The sequence below is a fragment of the Bos indicus genome, chromosome 3 (genome assembly GCF_029378745.1).
Source record: "Bos indicus isolate NIAB-ARS_2022 breed Sahiwal x Tharparkar chromosome 3, NIAB-ARS_B.indTharparkar_mat_pri_1.0, whole genome shotgun sequence".
In the NCBI taxonomy this organism is placed as follows: domain Eukaryota; kingdom Metazoa; phylum Chordata; class Mammalia; order Artiodactyla; family Bovidae; genus Bos; species Bos indicus.
The window spans coordinates 9164475-9187066 of NC_091762.1; the positions used below are offsets into that span (position 1 = coordinate 9164475).

General features: G+C 38.0%; 1 protein-coding gene and 1 pseudogene across 9 annotated transcripts in view; one reads left to right on the forward strand and one right to left on the reverse strand.

Moving 5' to 3' along the window:
• Positions 1-22592, forward strand: part of CD84 (CD84 molecule) — a 99337-nt gene that overhangs the window by 24151 nt on the left and 52594 nt on the right. The gene's annotated exons all lie outside the window — the stretch shown is intronic.
• On the reverse strand, positions 5153-5467 carry LOC109556680 (small ribosomal subunit protein uS14-like; annotated as a pseudogene).

The following is a 22592-nucleotide window of genomic DNA, read 5'->3' on the forward strand; positions in this document are numbered from 1 at the left end:
AAAGTGAAGACAAACTAAAAAGCCTCTTGATGAAAGCAAAAGAGGAGAGTGAAAAGTTGACTTAAAGCTCAACATTCAGAAAACAAAGATCATGGCATCCAGTCCCATCACTTCATGGCAAATAGATGGCGAAACAGTGGAAACAGTATCAGACTTTATTTTGGGGGGGCTACAAAATCCCTGCAGATGGTGACTGCAGCCATGAAATTAAAAGACACTTACTCCTTGGAAGGAAAGTTATGACCAACCTAGATAGCATATTCAAAAGCAGCGACATTACTTTGCCAACAAAGGTCCGTCTAGTCAAGGCTATGGTTTTTCCAGTGGTCATGTATGGATGCAAGAGTTGGACTGTGAAGAAAGCTGAGCGCCGAAGAATTGATGCTTTTGAACTGTGGTGTTGGAGAAGACTCCTGAGAGTCCCTTGGACTGCAAGGAGATCCAACCAGTCTATTCTAAAGGAGATCAGCCCTGGGTGTTCCTTGGAAGGAATGATGCTAAAGCTGAAACTCCAGTACTTTGGCCACCTCATGCGAAGAATTGACTCATTGGAAAAGACTCTGATGCTGGGAGGGATTGGGGGGTAGAAGGAAAAGGGGACAACAGAGGATGAGATGGCTGGATGGCATCACCAACTTGATGGACATGAGTTTGAGTGAACTCCGGGAGTTGGTGATGGACAGGGAGGCCTGGCATGCTGCAATTCATGAGGTTGCGAAGAGTCAGATGCGACTGAGCAACTGAACTGAACTGAACTGAAAACAACAAATGACCTGATTTAAAAGTGGGCAGAAGTCATAAATAGACATTTTCCCAAAGATACACAGATGGCCAACAAACACATTAAAAGATGTTTAATTCACTAATCATCAAAGAATGCCAATCAAGACCACAATGAGATATCATCTCACACCTGTCAGAACTGCTATTATCAAAAAGTCTACAAATGACAAATATTAGTGATGATGTGGGAAAAAGGGAACCCTGGTACCCTTTTGATGGGAATGTAAATTAATACAGTCACTATGGAAAACAGTATGGATTTTCCTCAAAAACCAAACTACAGCCAACATATGATCCCACAATTCCACTTCTGGGTATATATCTGAAAAAAAAATGCTAGTTTGAAAAGATGTCTGCACCTCAATGTTATTAACAGCATGATTTACAATAGCTAAGATATGGAAGCAACCTAAGTGTTCATCAGCAAATAAATTGTTTTAAAAAGATGTAGTGTAACCGAGGAAACCAGAATTGAAAGAGACATGTGTACCCCCAATGTTCACTGCAGCACTGTTTACAATAGCTAGGACATGGAAGCAACCTAGATGTCCATCAGCAGACGAATGGATAAGAAAGCTGTTGTACATACACACAATGGACTATTATTCAGCTATTAAAAAGAATGCATTTGAATCAGTTCTAATGAGGCGGATGAAACTGAAGCCTATTATGCAGAGTGAAGTAAGTCAGAAAGAAAAACACCAATACAGTATATTAATGCATATATATGGAATTTAGAAAGATGGTAATGATGACCCTATATGTGAAACAACAAAAGAGACACAGATGTAAAGAACAGACTTTGGACTCTGTGGGAGAAGGTGAGAGTGGGATGATTTGAGAGAACAGCATTGAAACATGTATATTACAATATGTGAAATGGATCACCAGTCCAGGTTTGATGCATGAGACAAGGTGCTCAGAGCTGGTGCACTGGGATGACCCTGAGGGATGGGAGGGGAAGGGAAGTGGGAGAGGGGTTCAGGATGGGGAACACATGTACACCCATAGCTGATTCATGTCAATGTATGGCAAAAACCATTACAATATTGTATAGCAATTAGCCTCCAAATAAAATAAATAAATTAATTAAAAAAAAAAGATGTAGTGTGTATATATATAAGTCACTTCAGTCATGTCCGACTCTGTGCGACCCCATAGACAGCAGCCCACCAGGTTCCCCCGTCCCTGGAATTCTCCAGACAAGAACACTGGAGTGGTTTGCCATTTCCTTCTCCAATGCATGAAAGTGAAAAGTGAAAGTGAAGTCGCTCAGTAGTGTCTCACTCCTAGCGACCCCGTGGACTGCAGCCTACCAGGCTCTTCTGTCCATGGAATTTGCCAGGCAAGAGTACTGGAGTGGGGTGCCATTGCCTTCTCCCATATATATATACACACACATATATATGTGTGCATGTGTGTGTAATGAAATACTACTCAGACATAAAAAAATATAAAGTTTTGCTATTTGTAACAATATGGATGGACTTGGAGGATATTATACTAAGTAAAATAAGACAAAGAAAGGTAGACACTGGAGATTAAGTATTTGTGGAATCCAAAAATAAAACAAATGAATACAACAAAACAGATTTCCTGGCATAGAGAATAGACTGGTTGGTTACCAGAAGGGAGAGAGAATTGGGGAGAAACAGGATGCGGCATGGATTGAGAAGTACAAATGTATAAAAACAGACAGGCTACAGGGATGTATTGTACAGCACAGGGAAATATAATCATTATTTTTTGGTGACTTTCAGTGGAATATAATCTATAAAAGTGTTGAGTTGCTATGATGTACACCTGAAACTAGTATGATGTTGTAAATTAACTACACTTCAATTTAAAAAATAGAGCAAAATAAATGTTTCCAAAAAGAGGGGGAAGCTATGGAATTCAAGATATACTAGTGACCAAAGAAAACAATAGGAGTAAATTCCCAAACTGTTGAGAATAAAAATTTTAACATAAGTATTACTAGGAGATAATTAATAAAGCAGGAAATGATTTTAAAAACTAATAAAGAAATAAAACTCCAGCTTATTTCAACAAAATGAAGAGATTGAGAGAGATAAATGCTAATATTTAATCTTGCTCAGAGTTAGGAATATCAACACTAATTAATTCTCATTAATTAATAGAAAAATGGAGATTTTATAACTGATAGAAAATAATAACTGATAGAAAAATATAGATTTTATATTTATTAAATGTTTTTGTGAAACCATTAATAGAATAGATTATTTTTGAGATTTAGCCCAGTCTGTTAAGGCATTATAACATATTGATGAAAGAAAGAACTTAGCAGTAAGAAAACTGACTTCTAGGTAACCAGTTTGTGAATATAAGGCTAGATAGCTCAACAAGATAGAAATCAGAATAAATCACTGCAGTGAGCAGGACAAGAGACACCATTAAGAGATTGTTTAGTTGGCCAAGTTAACTGGAATGAAAAGAAATATAACCATCTTTCTGGCAATTTCCACTTGCATTTCAAGCAATGTTTGATTTAAGAATGTAAATGTTGTATCATTAGGTGACTAAAATTTTATGATAACTATGTCTTTTAAGTAGATTGCATATGTTTTTCTCATCATGCTTTTTCTGGTTCAAACCACACAGTACAATGTGCTTACTGCACAAAGCTCACATTAAAAATGAAATTTAGAAATTATGTTGGAGGCTTGGTGACACCCAGTGTCTTGACAATTTATTATAAATTTGAGGACTTAGAACTAAATGACGTACCATTTTCCAAGGAGAGGTGAAACTAATTACTTAAAAAGTCTACTAGTAATATTGAGAGTATGACAGGTGAGGATATTCAGTCAAATTTGCATACTTAAAAATGGAAAACTGTACATTGAGTTTCAGGTACAATAGTTGCTTTCTACTAGAGAAGATAGATGTTGGAGACTCCAAAAGTTCTTTGCTTAAATGTCTGGAAACAAATTTTCACACATGTATACACAGCAAAAGGGCATCCCAGGTGGCTCAGTGGTAAAGAATCTGCTTGTAATGCAGAAGATGTAGATTTGATCCCTAAGTTGGAAAGATACCCTGGAGAAGGAAATCCATTCCAGTATTCTTACATGGCAAATCCCATGGACAGAGAAGCCTGCGGGGCTATAGTCCATAATGTCACAAAGTTGAACACAACTGCAGTGAGTTAGCACACAAACACACACACACATCTCTGATGAACACAGATGCAAAATTCCTCAACAAAATATTAGCAAACCAATTGAACAATACATTAAAAAGATCATATGCCGTGACCAGGTAGGATTTACCTCTGCAATGCAAGAATAACTTAACATCTGCAAATCAATCGGTGTGATGCATCACATTAATAGAGTAAAAATAATATGATTGTTTCAGTAGATGCAAAAATTTTTGAAAAAAATTATCATTAATTAATCATAAAAGTTCTCTAAAAATAGGCATAAAGGAAATTACCTTAACATTATACAGATCATATATGACAAGCCTACAGCTAGTGTCATACTCAACAGTGAAAACATGAGTTCCTCTAAAGTCAGGAACAAGCCACTGCCCCCACTTGTATTCAGCATAGTAGTGGAAGTCATAGTACTAGCCAGAGTAATTAGACAAGAAAAAGAACTAAAACGCATTACAATTGAAAAGGAAGAAGTAAAATTCTCTCTGCAGATGATATAATATTACATATAGAAAACCACAAACCCTTCACACACACACAAAAAAAAACCAGCTAGAAATAATAGATTCAGTAAAAATGCAAGGTATAAAACCAATATACAAAAATCACTTGTTTTTATATACATTAATAATGAGCCATAAGAAATTAAGAAAATAATCTTATTTACAATTGAATCAAAAGAATAAAATATTAATATCTAGGGATAAATGTAATGAAGGAGGTGAAAGTTCTGTACACAAAAACCATAATACAGTGATGAAATAACTGCATTCATGTATATCTTAGAGAAAGCAGTGATACCTCCTTTCTTGAGGTCAGTTATTAAGGATTCTGAGTGACTGAGTGACTGAACTGAACTGAACTGAAACATTCAACATTTCAGTTCAGTTCAGTCACTCAGTCGTGTCCAACTCTGCAACCCCATGAATCACAGCACACCAGGCATCCCTGTCCATCACCAACTCCCGGAGTTTACCCAAACTCATGTCCATCAAGTTGGTGATGCCATCCAGCCATCTCATCCTCTGTCGTCCCCTTCTCCTCCTGCCCCTAATCCCTCCCAGCATCAGGGTCGTTTCCAATGAGTCAACTCTTCGCATGAGGTGGCCAAAGTATTGGAGTTTCAGTTCTATTTAACATCAAAAAGTATGCTGTAAATGTCTTCAAATTTCCTGGAAGTAAAACGAACAGATCAGGAATGCTGCTATTTCTTTTTTTTTTTTTTTGAAGTTTTTAAAGCTTTTCTTTTATATACAAAGAGCTAGTACTGTTTCTGCATAAGGCTAATGTGCTGCATAATGTTGATGTGTTCCTTCCATTTAAGGAAGTTCGGTTAGTACAACTTAATGAAGCCGATGTTCTTAGCATGCGGCTGGAAACACTGGCCGCACGTATTGTGGCGTATTTCCGAATCAGACCATGCTGGTTCGAGCAGACCCAGCAAGAGTGAGAACTCTGGCCAAATTTTCTCAGGTGGCTCCTGTACAGCTGTTGGTGACCCATGTGGCTTTCTCGGCTGCAACGAGATAAAAGGTGTTATTTCTTATCAATGCATACAACCTATACAACTGGTAGGACACATCTGAACTAAATTTAAATGTTCCATCACATGTCCGGTACTCATATCTAACCAAATCATCCAAGCCAGATTCTGTGCCAAATACCGATATTCTACATCATGTTCTCCACTATCAAATAGAAAAACTTTCCACCATTTTCAAGAACATACTCGTCAGGAATCGTGATTTGACAGAGCTAAGGAAAGCTTCATTTTTCTTTTGTCTCCAACTTCTAATATTGCATGATACATTTGATAAAGATGGCATTAGAGAACAAGCAGTTGTGCCTAAAGTAGCTAAACAATTGAGAAATAATTCTCTCAAAGAGTGTTGTAAATTACTAAACACCTCTTTTATATTTGCTATAACTTGATAAACTTTTAGTTTTAAGGGGGATTGGGGATGACTGAGCTCATGGAAGGATTTTTCAATTTTAGTTTTTGACACAGCTTTTCTCAGGACTGTATCGTAACCATCACATTGATTATGAAGAACTAGACTATGGTAGGATCTATGTGTTTGTAATTTTTACTTGTTTGATATAATCAGAGTATTTTATCATATGTATTCAGAGAAACGTATATATTAATTTTAAAATATGATACAATGTTCAAAAAGAAAAAGAAAAAAAAAAACCCTGCTGGGCTTTTGAGTGGGATTATGTTGAATCTATAGATCAATCTGGGGAGAAGTAGCACTTTTTAAAAATGTATTTATTTTTAATTAAACCAAATTGCTTTACAGTGTTATATTGGCTTCTGCCAAACATAATCATGAATCATATGTCCCCTCCCTCTTGAACCTACATCCCACCTCCCTCCTCATCCCACTCCTCTAGGTTGTTACAGAGCACTGGTTTGAGTTCCTGGAGTCATACAGCAGATTTCAGTGAGCTATCTATTTTACATATGGTGATACTGTTTCCATGTTACTCTTTTCATACATCCCACGCTATCCTTGCTCTCCCCCCTCCTCCCATCACTGTGTCCACAAGTCTGTCCTCTATATCTGTGTGTCCATTGCTACTGTGAAAATAATTTCCTTTAGTACTGTCTTTCTAGATTCCATATGTATGCGTTGGAAGTGGAAGTGAAGTCGCTTAGTCGTGTCCAACTCTTTGCGACACCATGGACTGTAGCCCACCAGGCTCCTCCATCCATGGGATTCTCCATGGGATTCTCAAGAATACTGGAGTGAGTTGCCACTTCCTTCTCCATGGGATCTTCCTGACCCAGGGATCGAACCCATGTCTTCTGCATTACAGGCAGACGCTTTAACCTCTGAGCCACCAGGGAAGCCATGGTGTATGCGTTAATATACAATATCTGTTTTTCTCTTTCTGACTTACTTCACTCTGTAAAATAGGCTCTAGGTTCATCCACCTCATTAGAACTAACTGAAATATGTTCCTTTTTATGGCTGAGTATTATTCTGTTTGTGTATCTGTACCACAGCTTCTTTATCCATTCATCTGTCAATGGACATCTAGGTTGCTTCCATATTCTAACTATTTTAAAATGCCAGAATGAATATTGGGGTACATGTGTCTTTTTCAATTTTGGTTTCCTAAGGGTATATGCCTAATAGTGGGATTGCTGGGTCATATAGTGGTTTTATTCCTAGTTTTTAAAGGAATCTCCATACTGTCTTCCATAGTGGCTGTATCAATTTACATTCCCACCAACAGCGAAAGATGGTTTCCTTTTTTCCACACCTTCTCCAAAAGTAATTGTTTGTAGATTTTTTGATGATGGTCATTCTGACTGGTATGAGGTGGTATCTCACTGTAGCTTTTTCTTATTTATTTTTTTATTGAAGCATAATTGCTTTACAGAACTTCATTGTTTTCTGTAAAACCTCAACATGGATCAGCCATCAGTTCAGTTCAGTCACTCAGTCCTGTCTGACTGTTTGCAACCTCATGAACCACAGCATGCCAGGCCTCCCTGTCTATCACCACTTCCTAGAGTTCACCCAAACCTATGTCCATTGAGTTGGTGATGCCATCCAACCATCTCATCCTCTGTCGTCCCCTTCTCCTCCTGCCCTCAATCTTTCCCAGCGTCAGGGTATTTTCAAATGAGCTAGCTCTTCACATCAAGTGGCCAAAGTATTGGAGTTCCAGCTTCAACATCAGTCCCACCAATGAACACCCAGGACTGATCTCCTTTAGGATGGACAGATTGGATCTCCTTGCAGTCCAAGGGACTCTCAAGAGTCTTCTCTAACACTACAATTCAAAAGCATCAATTCTTCGGCTCTCAGTTCTCTTTATAGTCCAACTCTCACGTCCATACATGACCACTGGAATCAGCCATACGTATACATATATCCCCTCCCTTTTGAACCTTTCTCCCATCTCCTGCCCCATCACACTCCTCTAGGTTTATACAGAGCTCTGTTTGAGTTTCATGAGTCATACAGCAAATTCCCATTGGCTATCTATTTTACATATGGTAATGTAAGTTTCCATGTTACTCTTTCCATGCATCAAACCCTCTCCTCCCCTCTCCCCATGTCCGTAAGTCTATTCTCTATGTCTATTTCTCCATTGCTGCCCTGTAAATAAATTTTTCAGAACCATCTTTCTAGATTCTGTATATGTTCATTAGAATACCATATTTATCTTTCTCTTTCTGACTCACTTCACTCTGTATAATAGATTCGAGGTTCATCCACCTCATAACTGACTCAAATGTGTTCTTTTTTATGGCTGAGTAATATTTCATTGTGTATATATACCACAACTTCTTTATCCTTTCATCTGTTGATGAGCATCTAGTTGCTTCCATATTCTAGCTATTGTAAATAGTGCTGCAGTGAAAGATGGGACACGTGTGTCTTTCAACCCTGGATTCCTCAGGGCATATGCCTAGGAGTGGGATTGCTTGGTCATGTGGTGGTTTTATTCCTAGTTTTTTAAGTAATCTCCATACTGTCTCCCATAGTGGCTGGATCAATTTACATTCCCACCAATAGTGCAAGAGCTTTCCCTTTTCTCCACACCCTCTCCAGCATTTATTGTTTGTAGACTTTTTGGTGATGGTCATTCTGACAGGTGTGAGGTGATATCTCATTGGGGTTTTGATTTGCATTTCTCTAATAATGAATGATGGTGAGCATCTTTTCATCTGTTTTTTAGCCATCTGCATGTTTTCTTTAGAGAAATGTCTGTTTAGGTCTTTTCCCCACTTTTTGACTGGATTATTTGTTTTCGTGGTATTGAGTTGTATGAGATGCTTGTATATTTTGGAAATTAATCCTTTGTCAGTTTTTTCATTTGCTATTGCTTTCTCCCATTCCAAGGGTTGTCTTTTCACCTTGCTTATAGTTTGCTTTGCTGTGCAAAAGCTTTTAAGTTTAATCAGGTCCTGCTTGTTTACTTTTGTTTTTATTTCCATTAGTCTAAGAGGTGGGTCTTGTCATCAAGTGTTCTGCCAGTTTTCCTCTAAGAGTTTTATAGTTTCTGGTCTTATATTTAGGTCTTTAATCCATTTCGAGTTTATCTCTGTGTATGGTGTTAGAAGTGTTCTCATTTCATTCTTTTACATGTAGCTGTCCAGTTTTCCCAGCACCATTTATTGAAGCTTCTGTCTTTGTCTCATTGTATATTCTTGCCTTCTTTGTCAAAAATAAGGTACCCATAGGTGTATGGGTTTATTTCTGGGCTTTCTGTCTTGTTTCATTGGCCTATATTTCTGTTTTTGTGCCAGTACCATACTGTCTTGATGACTGGAGCTTTGTAGTATAATCTGAAGTCAGGAAGGTTGATTCCTTCAGCTCCATCCTCCTTTCTCAAGACTGCTTTGGATGTTCAGGGTCTTTTGTGTTTCCATATGAATTGTGAAATTTTTTGTTCTAGTTCTGTAGAAAAATGCCACTGGTAATTTGATAGCGATCACATTGAATTGGTAGATTGTGTTTGGTTCAGTTCAGTTCAGTTCAGTCACTCAGTCATGTCCGACTCTTTGCAACACCATGAACTGCAGCACGCCAGGCCTCCCTGTCCTTTACCAACTCCCAGAGTTTACTCAAACTCATGCCCATTGAGTCAGTGATACTGTCCAACTATCTCATCCTCTGTTGTTCCCTTCTGCTGCTGCCTTCAGTCTTTCCCAGCATCAGGGTCTTTTCAAATGAGTCAGCTCTTCACATCAGGTGGCCAAGTATTGGAGTTTCAGCTTCAACATCAGTCCTTCCAATGAATATTCAGGACTTATTTCCTTTAGGATGGACTAGTTGAATCTCCTTGCTGTCCAAGGGACTCTCAAGAGTCTTCTCCAACACCACAGTTCAAAGGCATTTTCACAATATTGATTCTTCCTGCCCAGGAACATGGAATACCTCTCCATCTGTTTATGTCATCTTTGATTTCTTTCATCAGTGTCTTATAATTTTCTGTGTACAGTTCTTTGGTCTCTGTAGGTAAGTTTATTCCTAGATATTTAGTTTTTTTGTTGTTGCAATGGTGAATGGGATTGATTCCTTAATTTATCTTTCTGATTTTTCATTGTTAGTGTATAGAAATGCAAGTGATTTTTGTGTCTTGATTTTGTATCATGAACTTTGCTGAATTCACTGATTAGCTCTAGTACTTTTCTAATACTATCTTTAGGGTTTTTATGTACAATATCATGTCATCTGCAAACAGTGAGAGCTTTACTTCTTTTCTGATCTTGATTCCTTTTTATTCTCTGATTGCTGTAGCTAGGACTTCCAGAACTATGTTGAATAATAGTGGTGAAAGTGGACACACTTGTCTTGTTCCTGATCTTAGGGGGAATGCTTCAGTTTCTTATCATTGAGAATAACGTTTTTTGCAGGTTTATCATATATGGCCTTTACTATGTTGAGGTAGGTTCCTTCTATGCCTATTTTTTGAAGAGTTTTAATCATAAATGGGTGCTGAATTTTGTCAAAGGTTTTTTCTGCATCTATTGAGATGATCATATGGTTTTATCTTTCAATTTGTTAATATGGTATATCACATTGATTGATTCATATATGTTGAAGAATCCTTGCATTCCTGGAATAAACCCAACTTAATCATAGTGTATGAGCTTTTTGATGTGTTGCTGAATTCTGTTTGCTAAAATTTTGTTGAGGGTTTTTGCAACTATGTTCATCAGTAATATTAGCCTGTAGTTTTCTTTTTTGTGTGTTGTCTTTGTCTCATTTTGGTATCAGGGTGATGGTGGCCTCATAGAATGAGTTTGGAAGGTTTCCTTCCTCTGCAATTTTTTAAAAGAATTTTAGAAGGATAAGCATTAGCTCTTCTCTAAATGTTTAATAGAATTATCCTGTGAAGCCATCTGGCCCTGGGCTTTTGTTTTTTGGGGGAGACTTTTGATCACAGCTTCAATTTCAGTGCTTGTAATTGGGTTGTTAATAATTTCTATTTCTTCCTGGTTCAGTCTTAGAAGATTGAACTTTTCTAAGAATCTGTCCATTTCTTCTAGGTTATCCATTTTATTGCCATATAGTTGTTCATAATAGTCTCTTACAATCATTTGTATTTCTGCTTTGTCTGTTGTAACCTCTCCTTTTTCATTTGTAATTTTGTTGATTTGATTCTTCTGTCTTTTTTTCTTAATGGGTCTGGATAAAGGTTTGTCAATTTTATCTTCTCAAAGAACCAGCTTTTAGTTTTGTTAATCTTTACTATTGTGTCTTTCATTTCTTTTTCATTTATTTTTGTTCAGATCTTTATGATTTCTTTCCTTCTCCTAATTTTTTGTTCTTTTTCCAGTTGTTTAAGGTATAAAGTTAGGCTGTCTATTGCATGTTTTTCTTGTTCATTGAGGTAGGATTGTATTGCTATAAACTTCCCTCTCAGAACTGCTTTTGCTGCATCCCATAGGTTTTGAGTTTTCATTGTCACTTGTTTCTAGAAATTTTTTGATTTCCCTTTTGATTTCTTCAGTAACCTGTTGGTTATTTTGAAATATATTGTTTAATCTCCATGTGTTTGTGTTTCTTATAGTTTTTTTTTTTCTTGTAATTAATATCTATTCTCATAGCATTGTGGTTGGAGAAGATGCTTGATATGATTTCAATTTTCTTAAATTCACTGAGGTTTGATTTGTGACCCAAGATGTGGTCTATCCTGGAGAATGTTCCATGTGCATTTGAGAAGGTGTATTCTTCTGCATTTGGATGGAATGTCCTGAAGATATCAATGAGATCCATCTCATCTAATGTATCATTTAAAACTTGTGTTTCCTTATTAATTTTCTGTTTTGATGATCTGTCCATTGGTGTGAGTGGAGTATTAAAGCCTTCTACTGTTATTGTGTAACTGTCAATTTCTTCTTTTATGTCTGTTAGTGTTTGTCTTATGTATTGAGGTGCCCCTATGTTGGGTGCATGGATATTTACAATTGTTATGTCCTACTAACAGGTCCAGTCCTACTAACACTCCCATCTTTCCCCCTTGTTCCTTCATCCTCCCGAGTTTTCCATGGGTCTATAATTCTTTTCCACTGGTCAGGTTCTCCTGTCTGCTCTCAGCTGGTGTTCTGCATGCACTTCTGTGTCTGAAGGTGTGTTCCTGATGTATCCGTAGAGAGAGATGTATTCCACATCCACCTACTCCTCTGCCATCCTGTTCCCCCAATGAGTGATGTCAAGCATCTTTTCGTGTGTTTATTAGTCATCTGTATGTCTTCTTTGGATAAATATCTGTCTAGGTCTTTTTCTCACTTTTTTATTGGGTTGTTTGTTTTTCTGATATTTGAGTTACATGAGCTGCTTGTATATTTTGGAAATCAATCCTTTGTCAGTTGTTTCATTTGTTATTATTTTCTCCCATTCTGAGAGCTATCTTTTCACCTTGTTTGTATTTTCCTTTGCTGTGCAAAAGCTTTTAAGTTTAATTAGGTCCCACCTGTTTATTTTTGTTTTTATTTCCATCACTCTAGGAAGTGGGTCATAGAGGATCTTGCTGTGATTTATGTCATGGAGTGTTCTCCCTAGGTTTTCCTCTAAGAGTTTCATAGATTCTGGCCTTATATTTAGGTCTTTAATCCATTTGGAGTTTATCTTTGTATGCTGTTAGGAAGTGTTCTAGTTTTATTCTTTTACATGTAACTTTCCAGTTTTCCCAGCACCACTTATTGAAGAGGCTTTCTTTGCCCCATTGTGTATTCCTCCCGCCTTTGTCAAAAATAAGGCACCCAGAGGTGTGTGGGTTTATCTCTGGACTTTCTATCTTGTTCCATTGGCCTATATTTCTGTTTTTGTGCCAGTACCATACTTTCTTGATGACTGTAGCTTTGTAGTATAGTCTGAAGTCAGGAAGGTTGATTTCTCCAGTTCCATTCTTCTTTCTCAAGATTGTTTTGGCTCTTTGGGGTCTTTTGTGTTTCCATATGAATTGTGAGGTTTTTTATTCAGTTCTGTGAAAAATGTCACTGGTACTTTGATAAGGATTTTATTGAACCTGTAGGTTGCATTTGATGGTATAGTCATTTTCACAATATTGATTCTTTCAACTCAGGAACATGGAATATCTCTCCATCTGTTTGTGTTGTCTTCAATTCCTTTCATCAGGGTCTTTTAGTTTTCTGTATATACACTTTTTCTCCTTAGGTAGGTTTATTCCTCAATATTTTATTCTTTTTGCTGCCATGGTAAATGGGATTGACTCCTTAGTTTCTCTTTATGATTTTTAATTGTTAGTATATGGGAATGGAAGTATTTCTGTGTATTGATTTTGTAAAGATACCCTAGTATCTTTAGGGTTTTCTATATATAGTATCATGTCAGCTGCAAACAGTGAGTGTTTTGCTTCTTCTTTTCCAGTCTGGATTCCTTTTATTTCTTTTTCTTTTTTGATTGCCATAGCTAGGACTTCAAAAACTATGTTGAATTATAGTGATGAGAGTGGGCTTCCTTGTCTTGTTCCTGTTTTTAGAGGGAATGCTTTCAGTTTTTCAACACTGAGAATAATGCTTGCTGTGGGTTTATTATATACAGCCTTTACTATGTTGAGATAGGTCCCTTCTATGCAGGCTTTTGAAGAGTTTTTTATCATAAATGGTTGCTGAATTTTGTCAAAAGTCTTTTTCTGCATCTATTGAGATTACCATATGTTTTTATCTTTCAATTTGTTAATAAACTGTATCACATTGATTGATTTGCATATATTGAAAAATCTTTCCATCCCTGGGATAATCCTGGGTTGGTCATGGTGTATGATCCTTTTAATATGTTTTTGAATTCTGTTTGCTAGAATTTTGTTGAGGATTTTTGCATCTATTTTAATCAGTGATATTGGCCTGTAATTTACCTTTTTTGTGTTGTCTTTGCCCAGTTTTGGTATCAGGGTGATGATGGCCTCATAGAAAGAGTTTGGAAGTGTTCCTTCCTCTGCAATTTTAGGAAAACACTTTAAAAGGATAGGCATTATCTCTTCTCTAAATGTTTGATAGAATTCATCTGTGAAGCCAGCCAGCCTTGGGTTTTGTTTTAAGGGAGATTTTTAATCAACGTTTCAATTTAAGTGCTTGTAATTGACTTGTTTCGGAGAAGGCAATGGCACCCGACTCCAGTACACTTGCCTGGAAAATCGCATGGAAGGAGGAGCCTGGTAGGCTGCAGTCCATGGGGTCGCTAAGAGTCGGGCACGACTGAGCGACTTCACTTTCACTTTTCACTTTTCACTTTCATGCATTGGAGAAGGAAATGGCAACCCACTCCAGTGTTCTTGCCTGGAGAATCCCAGGGACAGGGGATCCTGGTGGGCTGCTATTTATGGGATCACACAGAGTCGGACACAACTGAAGTGACTTAGCAGCAGCAGCAGCAGCAATTGACTTGTTTATAGTTTCTATTTCTTCTTGGTTCAGTCTTAGAAAATTGAGCTTTTCTAAGAATCTGTCCATTTCTTATAGGTTGTCCATTTTATTAGCATATAGTTGCTGATAATAGTTTCTTATGATCCTTTGTATTTCTGAATTGTCTGTTGTAACCTCTCCTTTTTCATTTCTAATTTTGTTGATTTGATTCTTCTCTCTTTTTTTCTTGACGAATCTGGATAAATGCTTGTCAATTTTATCTTCTTAAAGAACCAGTTTTTAGTTTTATTAGTCTGTATTATTATTTCTTTCAATCCCAAAGAAAGGCAATGCCAAACAATATTCAAACTACCGCACAATTACACTCATCTCACATGCTAGCAATATAATGCTCAAAAGTCTCCAAGCCAGGTTTCAACAGTCCGTGAACCATGAGCTTCCAGATGTTCAAGCTGGATTTAGAAAAGGCAGAGGAACCAGAGATCAAATTGCCAACATCCGTTGGATCATAGAAAAAGAAAGAGAGTTCCAGAAAAACATCTACTTCTTTATTGACTATGCCAAAGCCTTTGACAGTCTGGATTACAACAAACTGTGGAAAGTCCTTCAAGACATGGGAATACCAGACCACCTGACCTGCCTTCTGAGAAATCTGTATGCAGGTCAGGAAGCAACAGTTAGACCTGGACATGGAACAACAGACTGGTTCCAAATAGGAAAAGGAGTACGTCAAGGCTGGATATTGTCACCCTGCTTATTTAACTTATATGCAGAGTACATCATGCCAAATGCCGGGATGAATGAAGCACAAGCTGCAATCAAGATTGCCGGGAGAAATATCAATAACCTCAGACACGCAAATGTCACCACCCTTATGGCAGAAACAGAGTAGGAACTAAAGAGTCTCTTGATGAAAGTGAAAGAGGAGAGTGAGAAAGCTGGGTTAAAACTCAACATTCAGAAAACCAAGATCATGGCATCCTGTCCCATCATTTCTTGGTAAATAGATGGGGAAACAATGGAAACAGTGACAGACGTTTTTTTTTTTTTTGGCTCCAAAATCACTGCAGAAGTGACTGCAGCCTTGAAATTAAAAGACCCTTTCTTTTTGGAAGAAAAGCTTTGACCAACCTAGATAGCATATTGAAAAGCAGAGACATTACTTTGCCAACTAAGGTCCATCTAGTCAAAGCTATGGTTTTTCCAGTAGTCATGTATGGTGTAAGGGTTGGACTATAAAGAAAGCTGAGTGCCAAAGAATTGATGCTTTTGAACTGTGGTGCTGGAGAAGACTCTTGAGAGCCCCTTGGACTGCAAGGATTTCCTAAAGAAAATCAGTCCTGAATATTCATTGGAAAGACTGATGCTGAAGCTGAAACTCCAAAATTTTGGCCACCTGATGCAAAGAGCTGACTCATTTGAAGACCCTGATGCTGGGAAAGATTGAAGGTGGGAGGAGAAGGGGACACCAGAGGATGAGATAGTTGCATGGCATCACCTGCTCGATAGACATGAGTTTGAGCAAGCTTCAAGAGTTGGTGATGCAGGGAGGCCTGGCATGCTGCAGTCCATGGGGTCACAAAGAGTCAGACATGACTGAGTGACTGTACTGAACTGATTATTTCTTATTTCTTTTCATTTATTTCTACTCTGATCTTAATTACTCCTTTACTTCTGCTAACTTTCAGGTTTTGTTCTTCTTCTTTTCCAGTTGTTTTAGGTATAAATTATCCTGTCTATTCTATGTTTTTCTTGTTTCTTGAGGTAGTATTGTATTGTTATAAACTTCCCTCTTAGAACTGCTTTTGCTGCATCCCTTAGGTATTGAATTGTCATGTTTTAATTGTCATTTGTTTCTAGGAATTTTTTGATTTCCCTTTTGATTTTTCAATAACCTGTTCATTATTTAGAAATGTATTATTTAATCTCCATATGCTTGTGGGTTTTTTTTTTTTTACAGTTTTTTTTGTTTTTTTGTTTTTTCCTGTAACTGATATCTAGTCTCATAGTGCTGTGGTCAGAAAAGATGCTTGGTATGATTTCGATTTTCGTAGATTTAGTGAGATTTGATCTGTGACCCAAGATGTGGTCTATTTTGGAGAATGTTCATGTGCAGTTGAGAAAAAGTGCATTCTTCTTCATTTGGATGCAATGTCCTGACGATATAAATGAGATTCATCTGGTCTAATATGTCATTTATGTCTTGTGTTTCCTTATTAATTTGCTGCTTTAAATAACTGGCCATTGGTGTAAGTGGGGTGTTAAAGTCCCCTACTATTATTGTGTTACTGTCAGTTTCCCCCTTTTTATGTCTGTTAGTGTTTGCTTTATGTATTGAGGTGCTCCTATGTTGGATGCATAACTATTTACAATTGTATGTCTTCCTCTTGGATTTGTCCCTTGATCATTATATAGTGTCCTTCCTGTCTCTTGTAATCTTTATTTTAAGGTCTATTTTGTCTGATATGAGGATTGCTACTCCAGCTTTCTTTTGATTTCCATTAGCATGGAATATCTTTTTCCACCCTCTCACTTTCAGTCAGTATGTGTCTCTAGTTATGAAATAGGTCGTGTGGACAGCATATATACAGGTCTTTTTTTTGTTTCCATTCAGCCAGTCTGTGTCTTTTGGTTGGAGCATTTAATCCATTTACATTTAAAGTAATTATTGATATATATGTTCCTATTGCCATTTTCTTAATTGTTTGGGGTTTGTTTTTGTAGGTCTTTTTCTTCTTTTGTGTTTCCTGTCTATGTAAGTCCCATTAACATTTGTTGTAAAGCTGGTTTTGCAGTACTAAATTCTCTTAACTTTTGCTTGTTGTAAAGCTTTTGACTTCTCCATCAATTCTGAATTAGATCCTTGCCAGGTAATGTAATCTTGGATGTAGGTTTTTCCCTTTTAGTGCTTTAAATATATCCTGCTATTTCCTTCTGGCCTGCAGAGTTTCTGCTGAAAGATCAGCCATTAATCATATGGTTTCCCTTGTATGTTACTTGTTGCTTTTTCCTTGTTGCTTTTTGTTCTTTCTTTGTGTTTAATCTTTGTTAGTTTGATTAGTATGTGCCTTGGCATGTTTCTACTTGGTTCTATCTTGTATGAGGCTCTCTGAGCTTTTTGGACTTGATTGACTATTTCCTTTCCTGTGTTGGGGAAATTTTCAACTATAATCTCTTCAAACATTTTCTCATACCCTTTGTTTTTCTCTTCGTCTTCTGGAACCCCTATAATTAGAATGTTGGTGCACTTAATATTGTTCAAGAAGTCTCTGAGACTATCCTCAGCTCTTTGCATTCCTTTTCCTTTATATTGCTCTTCAGCAGTTATTTCCATCATTCTGTCGGAGAAGGCAATGGCACCCCACTCCAGTACTCTTGCCTGGAAAATCCCATGGACGGAGGAGCCTGGAAGGCTGCAGTCTATGGGGTCGCTGAGGGTCTGACACGACTGAGCGACTTCACTTTCACTTTTCACTTTCATGCATTGGAGATGGAAGTGGCAACCCACTCCAGTGTTCTTGCCTGGAGAATCCCAGGGACAGCAGAGTCTGGTGGGCTCTGCCTGGTGGGTAGCACAGAGTCAGACACGACTGAAGTGACTTAGCAGCAGCAGCAGTCTTCCAGCTCACTTATCCGTTCTTCTGTCTCAGATATTTTGCTATTGATTTCTTCTCAAGTATTTTTAATTTCAGTAACTGTGCTTTTTTTCACCATTTGTTTATTCTTTATTTCTTCTAAGTCTTTGTTAAATGTGTTAATTGATTCTTGCATTTTCTCCATTCTATTTTCAAGGTTTTGGATAATTTTTACTATCATTATCCTGAATTATTTTTCTGTTAGGTTGTCTATTTCCTCTTTGTTTATTTGGACTTACATGTTTCTAGGTTGTTCCTTCATCTTCACAATATTTCTCTGTCTTTTCAATTTTTTTAACTTATTGTGTTTGAGGTCTTCTTTTTTCAAGGCTTCGAGGTCAAATTCCTTCTTCCTTTTGGTTTCTGCCCGCATGGGTAAGGTTTGTGCAGTAGTTCGTGTGGGCTTCGTGTAGGGTGTGGCTTGTGCTTGCATTCTGGTGGAAGGAGGTGAGCTTTTTTTGTCCCCTCTGATGGGCAGGGCTGTGTGAGGTGGTAATACTGTCTGCTGATGATTGGGTTTGTTTCTGTCTTGTTTGTTTGGATTAGGCATTCTGCACTGGGTGCTGCCAGCAGTTGGGTGATGCAGGGTCTTGTATACAAGTGGATGCCTTTGTGGGAGTTCTCACTAATTAATACTCCCTAGGGTTAGGGGTTCTCTGGCAGTATAGGGTCTTGGAGTCCGCACCCCCATTCCAAAGGCTCATGGCCCGATCTCTAGCTGGGGAGTGGAGCTTGCACAGGTAATTTGTTATGGCCTTAAAGAGGATTAAAACAAACACACAAAAACAAAAAACAAAAGATTCATCTCATACAAATGGCAAATACAAAATCAGGCAAACAATAACAAAAATAACGGAATATGCACACACACAAACACCTATAAACAAAACCAAAAGAGTCCAAAAAAAAAAAAAAAAAAAGAAGTACAGTAGATTTCCCAGTGAGCAAAGGAAACAAAAAAATACCAACCAGTTAAAAACAAAACGAACTAAAGCACAAACTGGGAAACAAAACCAAAGCAAGCTGCCAATTGTGGAACAAAGCAATGAAAATGAAACAAACACACATGGTGAGAAAAAGAAATAAAAGGAAGAAAATAAAGAATAGAAATGCAAAGTTAAATAAAGGTAAATGAAGAAGATTTATATGTATTAAAAAGAATAACTACCATAGGAAAAGCAAACAAAAGAATAAGTGTTGAAGCAAAATAATACATTTTAAAAATTAAAATAAGGAAAACCCACAGAACCACAAAAGACCAGTGTAGAGGCAGAAGTATATAAAAGAAATAAAAATTGTGATTAAAAAAATTGTCAAAAGTTTAAATAGTTTTAATAGTACTAGTTAAGTCAACAACTATGGCAACAGAAGGAAAAAAAACTGTGAAAAAGAAAAAATACAGAAGCAACTGCAGAACAAGTCAAAATACAAGAATAATAAATGTTTTTCTTGAATTTCTGCTGTCAGCATCCTTTCCCTTGCTGTGAGTCACAGTCCACTTCACCTGCATAGGGCACCCTTCAATACTGGGCTGGTCTCTGTAGACTCTAATCTGGTCCTCGTCCTGTGTGTTCTAGCCTCCAATGTCCACAGTTGTCAGAACTAGTGCATTTTCTTTTGTGGGAACTCTTATTGTCCTTTTATATATTCTAGGCAGACAGAGAGTCTGCTTAGTTGATCATGTGGATTTAATCTGAAGCTTGTACAGCTGGTGGGAAGGTTTTAGGTCCTCTTCCTTAGACACACAGCCCCTGGGTTTCAACTGTGGTTTTATCTCCACCTCTCCATATAAGATATCCATAGGGGTTTGCTTCTGAGGCTTCCCTGGAATACTTGGGTCTGCCCTAATGAGGACCAAGTGTGGAGATGGCACAGCTGTTTGGATTGCAGGGAAACTGGCAGCATCAGGTACTCAGGGGAGCTGGCAGCTAGGGCAGCAGGAAATATGGTGTTCTTAGGGTTTTTTCTGCTGCTGCTGCTAAGTCACGGAGAAGGCAATGGCACCCCACTCCAGGGTTTTTTCTAGCCTCTGACAACTCTGTCCCAGTGGGGTTTGAGGATGGAGGTGGCACAGTTTCTTGGATCACAGGGACCCTGACAATGTCAGCTACACAAGGGTGCTTGCAGCTATTGTCACAGAAGATATGACACTATTAGGGCTTGTTTTAGCCCCTGGCAACTCTGCCCCAGTGAAAATTGAGTGTGAATGTGACACAGCTGTTTGGATCGTGGGGACCCTAGTGTGATGGGACACCAACTGCCTCAGTCACAGGAGATATGGCCCTTTAAGTGTCTTTCTAGCCTCTGGAAACTGGTGATCAGAAGGCCTCTTTGGCTGGTCCTTCTCTGTTGCTTGGCATGTCAGGAGCTTAAAAGGCCAGTCTCTCTGGGGTCTTTCTCTATTGTTCAGCTGTCAGTGCTGGTGTGTGGGGAGAGAGAGAGCAATGGTGATGGCTGCACACCCTACGTGTGACTCAACAGTATCACCTTGCCTCCATGGTTGCCTGGTTTTCTTCCACAGGCATTTCCCATGGTGATCTCCCTCATGTCCCCTCTGGCTGTATCCCTGCCATCAAAAGCATGGGACTGCACTCCAATCCCTATGCTTCAGCTCCCAGCTATTGTGCTTTCTACGGGACTCGCATCCCTGTCTGGGGTACGTATGGCTACAGTAAGGATTGTCTGTGTGATTCTCATTCCATTTAGACTGTCACAGATCAGCTGCTTCACTCTCAGCCTCAAATGTTTCTCCTCTGTCCCAAACAATTGCCTTGATGTGGAGATTAGAGCCCTGCTTCAGTTCCCCCACCCACCAAGGCAAGGTCCAATCCTGCTTACTCTCCTCTTTTTCCCCCTACTTCCTTCATCCTACTGAATTTTGCTTGGTTCTATGTATTCTTTTCCGGGGGTCAGGTACTCCTGCCTGCTCTCAGTTGGTGTTCTTCAAGATCTTCTGTGTCTGAAGGTGAATTTGTGATGTATCCATGGAGAGAGATGTATTCCACATCTACCTACTGCTCTGCCATCTTGAGAACTAACATCTTAACAATATTGAATATTCCAACACATCAATAGGCATTCCTTCCCATTTACTTCTAGTCTCCAGTGCCTTTGTCAGATTTATCCTTACACTTTCATCAGATTTATTTGTAAATATTTCATGTTTTTGATCCCCTCTTTTCTTCAGTTTGACGAGTTTTTATTATTTTGACATTCACTGACCCTTTCTTTGACAGTGTCTATTCTGATATTTATTAAGTCCATCAAATTAACTTCTGTTTCACATATTATATTTTTTTACATTTTAGAATTCCCAGTTAGTTCTTCATTTGAATTTTCATTTCTCTCTAGAATGAGCCCATCTTTTCAAATTTTCAACAACTTGTCCTATAAATTCTTAAAAATATTTACAATTGTTGTTTTAGTCTTTATCTATTTCCAAAAACTGCTCATCTGTAGTTTGTTTCTATTAACTGAGCTTTCTCTTAATTATGTATCGTGTTTTCTTGCTTCTTAACAATTCTTATAACTTTGATTGCATTCTAATAGTTGTATAAAAATGGTATATTTTTAAGTATAATACTTTTTGTTTGTTTTACTTTGTTTTCATGGAAATGCAATCCCTTCACTCTGCCTGGCATTTTGAGTGAGACTCTGATTATTAATATTTTCCTTAGAATTAAATTGAACTGGGATAGTGTCGTTGCTTTAGTTAGATTGAGTTTGCTTAAAATCAGCCTAATCCCCAACATCCTTCCCCATCCCTGCCTCTTAGATCGTATCAATATTTGAAGTGGAAAGGGGTTGGGCTGTAGTTTTATTATTTTTGGTTCACTTTTATATTAAAATTCCAGCTATATATGTCATACAATCTGCCTTTGTTTTCCAGATCCTGTCAATGCCACTTTCCCAGAAAAATTCTGGAGGGCATGGGAATTTTTGGACCAAAAAAAAAAAAAAAGTTTTAGCATTGGGACTTTTCCAGCTTCCATCCTAGCCTGCCAACCCACAGGGCCACCTGATTTTATCTAATTTGTCCTTCTTCTCAAAGTTTCTGTCTATAGCAGTCTTTCTCTTCTATTGGTCTGTACCCCAGACCAGCTTCCTGTCCCAGATCTCAAGCTATTTGGCACTCTGCTCAACTGCAAATGGCACAACAAGAGGTTTCTCAAAAGCTAGAATCTTTTTTCCCAAAGGAATCAGCCTTTTTTATTTTACTTCAGTGTTTTAGGGCATAATAAAAAGTAAGGTTTATGGCACCCCACTCCAGTACTCTTGCCTGGAAAATCCCATGGACAGAGGAGCCTGGTAGGCTGCAGTCCATGGGGTCGCTAAGAGTTGGACACGACTGAGTGACTTCACTTTGACTTTCCACTTTCATGCATTGGAGAAGGAAATGGCAACCCACTCCAGTATTCTTGCCTGGAGAATCCCAGGGATGGGGAAGCCTGGTGGGCGGCTGTCTATGGGGTCACACAGAGTCAGACAGGACTGAAGCGACTTAGCAGCAGCAGCAGCAGCAGCAGCAAACATGTTGAAATTAGTTTCAAGGCAGTAGAAATTGTCACATGGTGGAAAGAGTAATCAAATAATTGTCACTGTTCCATTATCTAGTGAATTATCCTTCCCTTTTCTT